This window comes from Leucoraja erinacea, chromosome 2 (assembly GCF_028641065.1).
Source record: "Leucoraja erinacea ecotype New England chromosome 2, Leri_hhj_1, whole genome shotgun sequence".
Classification (NCBI taxonomy): domain Eukaryota; kingdom Metazoa; phylum Chordata; class Chondrichthyes; order Rajiformes; family Rajidae; genus Leucoraja; species Leucoraja erinaceus.
In genome coordinates, this window is record NC_073378.1 from 126,644,102 (window position 1) to 126,654,441 (window position 10,340).

The 10,340-nt window shown below is 46.2% G+C and overlaps 1 protein-coding gene across 4 annotated transcripts in view; it reads right to left on the reverse strand.

Annotated features, from left to right (window-relative positions):
• LOC129715327 (partitioning defective 3 homolog) overlaps positions 1 to 10,340 on the reverse strand; it is a 954,144-nt gene that overhangs the window by 64,566 nt on the left and 879,238 nt on the right. The gene's annotated exons all lie outside the window — the stretch shown is intronic.

The window sequence follows — 10,340 nt, forward strand, 5'->3', positions numbered from 1 at the left end:
AGATAACAACCCTGCAGGTCCTGCTTTTCAACATTTTTCCGAGCTCTCTAAAGTCACACTGCAGAATATTCATCCCCTTCTTTCCGACATCGTTTGTGCCGACATGCACTACCACTTCCGGATGCTCGCCTTCGCCCTTGAGGATTTTCTGCACTCTGTCCGTGACATCCTGGATCCTGGCACCGGGAAGGCAGCTCACCATCCTCGCATCCCGTCTGTTGCCGCAGAAACCCCTGTCCGTACCTCTCATGATGGAGTCTCCCACTACAATGGCCTTGCCTGCCTTAGGCCTTTTTGGTTTTGGCTCAACAGCCTTATTCGCATCACAAGCCAGGCCGCCGCTCACGTCTTCTGTCCCAACAGCTTCTAAGCGGATGAACCTGTTTACAAGAGGTCCACCACCCGAGGACATTGGCATTCCATGCTTCCCTCCCTTTCTCACTGTCTCCCACCTTCTCTCTTCCAGTACCTTAGGTGTAACAATCGTACTGTAGGACTTGTCGAGGAATGACTCCGTTTCTCAGACGAACCGGAGGTCATCCACTTGTTTCTCCAGTTCCCCAACACAGCCCTTCAGGAGCTCTACCTGGATGCACTTTTCGCATTTGTAGCAGCCAGTACCATCCTTGACCTCCCACATACTGCAAGCATCGCACTGAATCAGCTTGCCTGACATCTCCTTCTTTCGTCTCTCCCTCTCAAGCGTATTGCGTGGTCTCCTCTCCTCAGCCTCCTCGCCGAAGACTCTCGAGCCAAAGACTCACACTTTACTCACAGGGCACTTCCCTCACTCACTGCCGCTCGCTAAGAGCCGTCCTGCTTAAATTGACTGATCAATTGCCTGATTTACCAATTTACAAAGCAAATTCCTCAGTTTTCAACTGTTTTCACCCCTCTGACTCACTTCTCTCCTCCCACTTGGGCTAGAGCCAATCAGTCGTATCTCTTGCTAATCTGCTGCTGCTGCTGTTCCTCCCAAATCTACAGCATTTCTGAACAAAGACTGCCTGTCCTTGGCCTTTACTTAAACTGTTTTCACCCTTCTCCTCCCACTTGGGCTAGAGCCAATCAGTCGTATCTCTTGCTAATTTGCTGCTGCTGTTCCTCCCAAATCTACAGCAGTTCTGAACAAAGACTATCTGTCCTTGGCCTTTACTTTAACTCTTTTCACCGCTCTCCTCCCACTTGGGCTAGAGCCAATCAGTCATGTCTCTTGCTAATCTGCTGCTGTTCCTCCCAAATCTACAGCAGTTCTCTTGTGAAGGAATCAGATGAGACTATAACATCTGACTTTCCTTGAATTCAACACATACCTTGGATCTGGACTTGAGTTGCACTGCAGCTAATACCAACTAGGGGCACCATCTTATGCATGTTGGAAGTGGTCTCACACTGCTATGCTTTCAAGTGCACGTCATAGAGTGTTCCTCCTTGATGCACATCCAAATTACTTGCACTAACTTGATTCCATCATTTAATTTAAAAAAACACAACTTCCTACGAACAACAGCAGCAGAAGTCAAAGTGATTGAGCTAAAATCCCAAATTCTCCTCTTTACTCCAATCAGGCCCAGTCTGAAGAAGGGTCTCAACCCGAAACATCACCCTTTCCTTCTCTTCAGAGATGCTGCCACTCCCGCTGAGTTACTCCAGCTTTTTGTGTCTATCTTCGGTTTAAACCAGCATCTGCAGTTCCTCCCCACACATGTCCTCTTTTCTAACTGGGTTGAGGCACGATTCAAGCAATCTGTTTACTATCTCACGGTGAACTTGTCCCGAAATTTAACGGAGAGAGAAACAGCTGCTTCCAATCGAAAGAACCATTTCTCCGGATCCCATTCCCCATTCATTGTGCAGAACAGCAGGCAACACATTAAAGGAAAAAATGCCTTGCTGAGAAAGGAAGAATCAACTGTTTGATCTCTAGTCTACCCCAAACAGCTTTCCTGTGCTGCGATGTCACTCCGCTAGTTACCATTCCCTTCTTTTAAGCTGTGAGCTAATGATGCTTTGTGAATTACTGCAATCTCCTGACCTATATCCTGATGTCAGTCAGATTCAAGCAGCACGACATTACACATGGGATATTACGCAGAGATAGAGAGAAAATAAAGTATTAATCAAACGTTCTTACCATAGCTAGTATCGCGCAGTTTGCATTTTGTAGCCTATTTTCGACTCGGGCTCTAACTATTACTTCGCTGGATGTTTGTTATAATAAATATGTCTAAGTGTAAAGGCAAGGTTTATCGCGACACCTCATTATTGGAAATTTAGTAATGTCACCCTGAAGATTTAAATCGTTTAACGACTGCAATGGAATCAACTGCAATTGTTTAATGCAACACTGTTATTAGGTAGCAATTAGCAATAGGCAGAATAATTGCCATTGCAAAAACAACTGGACAATGATGGAAATGTGATTTGGATTAAAACAGATGAAATTCCCAGCTCTGCCTTGGATCCCTACATCAGCTGTCAACTTGAATCTGACACTGATAATGCACAGAATCACATCATTTTCATGAAGGTTGAGAGATTTTGCTGTTACACTGCCTTTGTTCTTTCATCCTATGTCTGTAATTGGGAATAATACATCACCACAATCATTTCATCTGAGCAGATGAAATCTGATGCAGTATGAGTTCATTTACATTTGTCGATCTGGACTTCCCATCTTTCTCTCAAAGATCAAAAATGTGTGTGCAATTAAAAAGCACAAATTTAGAAATGAGATAGGTTAATAACAAGAAAGAAACAACTTCTATCTATCGTGCACCTTGGTAATGTCCTCATGACATTTTGGCATAAGGAATTACACTTTGAAATGTCGTCACCGTTGCAAACTGAGAAAACGGCCAATTTGTAGACAGGTTCAACAAACAATAATCAAGTTTTTAAGATGTAGCGAGGTGCAGAAATCTCTACATCAGGGGTCGGCAACCTCGTTCTGCATAGGGGCCAGGACGCATGTCTGTGAGCGGGTGGCGGGCCACATCTATCACGTGTGCACATGGATCCCGGCCCCATCCCGCACCCGGATGGCAGGCATCAAATCACGTGTTCACATCCATCCCGCCCCTTTGAGGACACCACCTGGAGCACTGGTCCCTAGTTACGGACTAATCTATGGTGTGAAGGAATAAGCGACGTTTCGGGTCGAGACCCTTCTTCAGACTGGTCTCAGAGCAACATCAGCCACTTTTGAAGAAGGGTCTCGACCCGAAGCGTCGCCTATTCCTTCGCTCCATAGATGCTGCCTCACCCGTTGAGTCCAGCTTTTTTGTCTACCTCCGATCCCAACAGTGAAGCTCAGACACAGAAGGTGCGCGGCCGTGCCGGCGGCTTTGCGCAGGATGCGGTGCAGCCAGAGCTCGCCGCTCCTCGTCAGCTCGGCGATGCTCGGTGCAGCTCCGCTATTGTGGCCACCAGCACAGGCCTCTTTGCCTCCTTGCGTCATCATGCCCGGGCACCGCGGCCTCAAGCCCGGGAGGTACCGGAGATAAAGGAACTCAGCGGGCCGGATAAATACGGGAATGAAAATACGCCTGTGGGATGGATGATTTTGGGTTACGGGCCACATTCGGCCCGGGGGCCGTAAGTTGCGTACCCCTGCTCTACATGCTCTGCCCCCCTTCCCCTGATTTAAGGTGAATTATAAACATTCGGGAGTATTAGTTTGCTAGCTTTAAATGAGGCTCCAAATATGAAGCAGGATCATTAGCTGCTAGTCAGTGGATGATTTGCTTTGAAAGGAATTGGGTGAAGGCGTTTGATGATGACCAAGGAACATTCTACTATACCCTAATCAGAAAATTGTTCAGCACCCATTTTTAAAGACATTTTCAATAACATTGGGTGGCACGGTGGCACAGTGGTAGAGTTGCTGCCTTACAGCGCCAGAGACCCGGGTACGATCCTGACTATGGGTGCTGTCTGGATGGAGTTTATACGTTCTCCCTGTGACCGTCTGGGTTTTCTCCGGGTGCTCCGGTTTACTTCCAAACTCCAAAGACGTACAGGTTTATACATTAATTGGCTTGGTATGAATGTAACATTGTTTCTAGTGTGTGTAGGATAGTGTTAACGTGCAGGGATTGCTGGTCGGCGCGGACTTGTTGGGCCGAAGGAACTGTTTCCGCCCTGTGTCTCTAAAACAAATCAAACTAAAGTGAAAATGTTCATCTTTTTTCCAAGTGGCAGATGGATCTTGAATTAAAAATGCTTAATTATTGTGAAACACCCATTTGCTGCTGTATTAATCAAAACCATCAGACCCGGGTTCAATCCCAACTACAGGTGCTGTTTGTCAGAGTTTGTGTGTTCCCCTCGTGACCGTGTGGGTTTTCACCGAGATCTTCAGTTTCCTCCGACACTTCAAAGACTACAGGTTTGCAGGTAAATTGGATGGTATAAATTGTCAATTGTTCCTTGTGTGCGTAGGGGAGTGTTAATGTGCGGGGATCACTGGTCGGTGCGCACTCGGTGGGCCGAAGGGGCCTGTTTCTGCAGTATATTGGGGGAGCCGTCCTGCATGGGTATGGCTGCCCAGCCTACAGATGTCCGTTTTTTTCACTTTTTTTAAATTTTTAGTTAGTTGAGTTTTTGTTTTTCGGGGCTCTAGTCTTTTTTATGTGGGGGGTGGGAGGGGAGAAGGGGGAAACTGTTTTTCAGGGTCCCTACCTGGTCGGAGAGGCGGCTTTTCTCCGGGCAGCATCTTCGACCCGTCCTCGCGACCTACCAGCGGGCCTGGAGCGGCGTTTCCTGGGGGATCGGCCAGAACCTCGGCTTCAGCGGCAGCACAGCGCTGGAGCGCTATCGCGGAGCAGGCGATGCCTTGCCCGGGTCGCCGCGCTGGAACTCCGGTATGCTGGGACCGCCGACAAAAACATCGCAAAGCTGCGGGTCGGTGGAGCGGCCAGCTGCACGTGGCGGCGCTGAACTTTAACATCGGGAGCCTGGGATCTCGCGCCGAGATCGCCAGTGGTGGAGCTCCATCCTGTCGGCTTCGGAAGCCGCGGCCTCTGGTAAGGAAGCGGTCGTTCCAGGTGTCCCAAGCCGCTGAGAGGATTCTCCCGACGCGAGAGCAACATAATCGGGCGAGAACGGCCTGGAACATCGGGCCTCCGTAAAAGTGACTGCGGAGGCCTAAATAGGCCCGACTATGGGTGGACTGGACTCTGTGCCTTCCCTCATAATGGGAACCATTGTGGGGGGATGTTTTTTATGTTTAAATTTCTTTATTGCTGTTATGTTGTATTTTTATTTTTATTTTTTTATTTTTGCTGCAATGGCAATACGCATTTCACTACACTGATTGGTGTATGTGACTAATAAAGAAACTTTGGACCTCTGGATCTATCTCTAAACTAAACTTCAATCCCAGCACTGGATCATTTAAGCAGCATTAACCACAGTCTCATTACCTGCTGCTGTTCCTTTCTGTCCTAACCCATATCTCTCTCAACATTGTGCTCTTGGCTTCATCCCAAGAGCCAGCAGAAAGACTCCAGCTGATTTTCAAAACGTGCTTTCTATCCAGAAAAGTTAAAAATAATGAATGCCCCAAAGTATTTTTCTTGAGACAATCTTGGTGTTCAATTTCTCAGGAACAAATCTGATATCATGAATATGACCTCTTTATGAGAATGACACAACAGCCAATGAGAGCTTGGTCAAAAGAAAATATATATATATTTTCTAGAAAAAAAACATTTTCTGAAGTGGAGTACATTGCCACAGAGGGCTGTGGAGGCCAAGTCAGTGGATACTTTTAAGGTAGAAATAGACAAATTCTTGATTAGTACGAGTGTCAAGGGTAATGGGGAGGCAGGAAAATGGGATTAGGAGACAGAAATCAGCCATGATTGAATCGCGGAGTAGACTCGATGGGCCAAATGGCCTAATTCTGCTATATCTTGTGAACATGCCCAGTCTATGTCAATGTTGCTGAAGTGGAGATGGTTGTGAGCTTCATGTTCCCTTCACGTATCACCAACATTTGTCCTGGTTCAAGTACACTGATGCCAAAAATGCATACCTATGCCGCTACTTCCTCAAATGATTCAGGAAAATATGGCATGTCTCCAAAGAAATTTTACCAATTTCCACTGTTGCATCATAGAAAACATCCCATCGAGATGCGTCACAGCTTGGTATGGCAACTGCTCCATAAAGGGCCTGTCCCACTTTCACGACCTAATTCACGACCTTTTTCACTCGTGGACATTTTTCATCAGGCTAGAAAAACGCGCCAACCTACTTAATGCCACGAGTACCTACGACGAGCATCACGGCCTGCCTACGACCTACCTACGACCTCCTATGACCTCGTGACGACCATGCTGCGAATATGAGTCAAGGGCAAACTCGGCAGAGGTCGTGAATTAGGTCGTGAAAGTGGGACAGGCCCTTAAGAAATTACAGATAGTTGTGGATGAAACCCAGGCCATCAGGCAAACCAGGCTCCCTCTCCAATGACTCTATCTACACTTCACACTGCCACGGGAAAACAGCCAACATAATCAATGACCATTTACACCCTGGCCATTCTCTCTACTCTTCACCCTTTTCAGGCAGAAAGTACAAAAACCTGAAAGTACGTACTACCAGATTCAGAAACGGCTTCCTCTCCACTGTTAACACTCTCTCGACAGAACCTCTCACAAGCCAAGGATATATTCCCAATCTACCGAGTTGTGGCCATGCTACGTTTTTTATTTGCAATTTTTCCGCGGCTACAACTCCTTGTTTCCTTTCTCTTTCTGCACAAGCTGTTTTAGGGTTTGATTGTACTCATGTATGTATGATTCCCCCGGACAGCACATGAAACAAAGTGTTTCACTATATCTCAGCACACATGACAATAAAAAATCATTATTATCAGTGGCTGTGGACAAAAAGTAATTTTCAATTTTTAACATTGCTTATCATGGACATCAAGCCTTGGTAATTGTCCACAGTAGCTCATCCCTAACACAGCTAAAGTGAACAATTACATTTATGCATTGCCACCTTTAGAAACTGTAATTGCAAAAATATCACCATTCACATTCAAATTGTATTTCTCCAGCAAGGAGAAACAGCTATTTTACGGTTAGCTTTTTGCGAATGTAGGCTAGTAATAGCAGATAAACACAGAGACATCTAACATAGCAACAGCCAAACTCGTCCATGCCGATCAAGATGCCCATCAAAGTAAATCCCATTTCCCCCCTTAGATGGACACAAAGTGCTGTAGTAACCTTGCAGGACAGGTAGCATCTCTGGAGAAAATGGATAGGTGACGTTTCGGGTCGGAACCCTTCAGATTGATCTGAAAGGTGAAGTTTCAGGTCAGGACCCTTCTTCAGACTGATCTTTCTACCGATTGCAAACCAGCCTGCCCATGCCTGACTTATATCTCCCTAAACCATTCTCATTCACGTGCCTGTCCAAATGCCTTTTAAATGGTGATATTGTACCTGCCTCATTCACCTTGTCTGTCAGCTCGTTCCATATATTCACCACCCGCTCTGTGAAAACATTTCCCATCAACTTCCTAGTAAATATTTCCATTCTCACCTTAAACCCATACCCTTGAATCATAAACCCCGGGAAAAAAGACCCTATCGGTGCCCCTCATGATTTTATACACCTCTGTATGATCATCGCTCAGTTGCCTAAATTCCAAGGAATAAAATCCTACCTTACCCAACCTCTCCCTATAACTTGTGAGTCTACAGAGTGAGGCCCAGCGCAAAATGGAGGAACAGCACCTCATATTTCACTTGGGCAGCTTACACCTCAGCGGTATGAACTTTGACTTCTCTCGCTTCAAGTAACTCTTGCTTTCCCTCTCTCTCCCTTCCGAGTTCACAGATCAGTCTTACCTTCTCCGACTACATTTTACCTCTGTTTGCTTTGTTGTTACCTTCTGCCAACTAGCAATGATCTATTTTACATTTTCCTTGATCGCCATTCCCATTTTCACACCTTGCACTTCCTTATCCATGTATCTCCCTCTCCCCTGACATCAGTCTGAAGAAGGGACTAGACCCGAAACGTCAACCAATCCTTCGCTCCAGAGATGCCGCCTGTCCCGTTGAGTTACTCCAGCATTTTGTATCCATCTCCCTTGACACCTGCAATATCCTTATAAATCTTCACTACAGTCTTATGCCCCTGTCCCACTTAGGAAACCTGAACAGAAACCTCTGGAGACTTTGTGCCCCACCCAAGGTTTCCGTACAAGGTTGTCAGTCTCCCTAATGGTCGAAAGTGGTTTCCTCTTCTTCTATGTTCCAGCAATTATTTCAAAAAATTCAAAACCGGCCGCGACTAAAAATAGGTTGCCGTTTTAAGATCTTCCACTACCTGCAACCTCCGGCAACCACCTTCAACTAGCATCGCAACCGGCTTCGACTAAAAAATGACTTGACTTGTGTACTTCCGGTGGGGCTGGTGTCAGCAGCCTCCACCTACAGCCCGGTATCTTTTTGTTTTTTTGTTTATTTAGTTTGAAAAAGTGTGTTTTTTTGTGTTTTTTTGGTGTTTTTATGTGGGGGAAGAGGTCACGGTGCGGGGGATACCGTACTTCAGCCGCTTCCTGGTGAGCACGTGACTATTATTCGAGTCGCGTCCTTGCCCCCCCCCCCCCCACAGCGGCCTACCTACCTGGATTGGCGTGGCCTTTCCTGCCGGGATCGACCAGAGCTCCAGCAGCGGCGGGACAGCGCTGAAACATCGCGGGGCTGGCGATGCCTTACCGGGGGTCGCCGTCTGGAGCCCAGAGTGCTGGACCTGTTGCACCGACATCCTGGAGCTGCGGTTTGCGGAGCTCCCAACGCGGGCGGCACTGATGGACAGCGCGGGGTCCTGTGACTCTGCCCGGCTCGGCCTGTGGACTCAGGAGCTGCAGACTCCGGCAGCGGGAGGCGGCTGATCAGGAGGTCCGGGCCGCTGAGGAGGAGGATGCTCATCGTCGGGGTTCGGCGTCGGCGTTCCACCAGCCCGGCGTGAGGGCCTGAACATCGGGCCACCGACCACGGATGAACACGGAGGGGAGGCTGGCTGGACTATGGTGCCATCCTCACCTTGGTGCCATTTATGTTATGTTGTGTCGTGGACTTTCTTTGTTTCTGCTTTTTTTTAAAATTCAATTTCAATTTTATTTTTAATATGTTTTATTATTTATTTATTATGTATTTATTATTTATTTATTTATTAAAAAAAAAATTATGATACTGCCTGTAAGGGAAATTCATTTTGTTGTCTCAAATTGAGACAATGACAATAAATTTGAATGCAATACAGGAATACAATACAAAATTACCGATTTTTAAAACGGCAACCTATTTTTAGTCTCGGCCGGTTTTGAATTATTTGAAATAATTGCTGGAACATAGAAGAAGCGGAAACCACTTTCGACCATTAGGGAGACTGACAAAAACCTCCGGGAACCTCACGGAAACCTTGAGTGGGGCGCAAAGTCTCCAGAGATTTCCGTTCAGGTTTCCTAAGTGCAACAGGGGCATTACCTACATATTGGCCTCTTTCCAATGGAAGGGTGACCAAACCTGAATATAATACTCCAAGTGCCGCCTCACCAATGTCTTATGCAACTGCAACATAATATCCCAAATTCTATTTGTTGGAGCCATTAAGCTCAAGTTAGTTTATTATAGTCTTCTCTAGTTACCGTTAATTATTATCTGCCTGTGTTAATGTGGGTGGGATTTTATACATCGTCTGAGGCGTGTTTTTGGCTAGAAGATTCTGGCGCAGATGCTCAGATGATTAGTTTCAGTTTGATGTCGAGGTCATGGGTTGAAACAGCTTTTTACCATGACCACGATGTACTTCTAAAATAAGTTTTTATGATTTATATGACATGAATGGAACGAAGATTAAGAACAGAAAGTTATGAGTTATTTCATTGTTTGTATTACTTCAATAAAAAAACAATTAATCAAGACTGGAAGACTTATTCTTACTATCGCCGGAGCTCATGGAGTACGTGAGACTACTTTTCTAATCATACTCGACAAATTAGTGGCGATCAAAATTGGATTTTGAGAATGTTGTAAAAACCGCCGCTGCACTATTCCCAATACCCTGACTGATGAAGGCCAGCATGCCAAATGCCTTCGTTAGCACCCTGTCACCCTGTGACACCGCTGTTGGGGAACTATGCACTAATACTCGTAGATCCCTCTGTTCTACAACACACCCGAGGACCCATTATTAACTGTGAGAGGCCAATTCTAGTTGGACTTCCCAAAATGCGACATCTGAATTAAACTCCATTTGCCAATCCTGGGCACACTTATCTTAACCCGCTGAACACGATTCCATTGCAA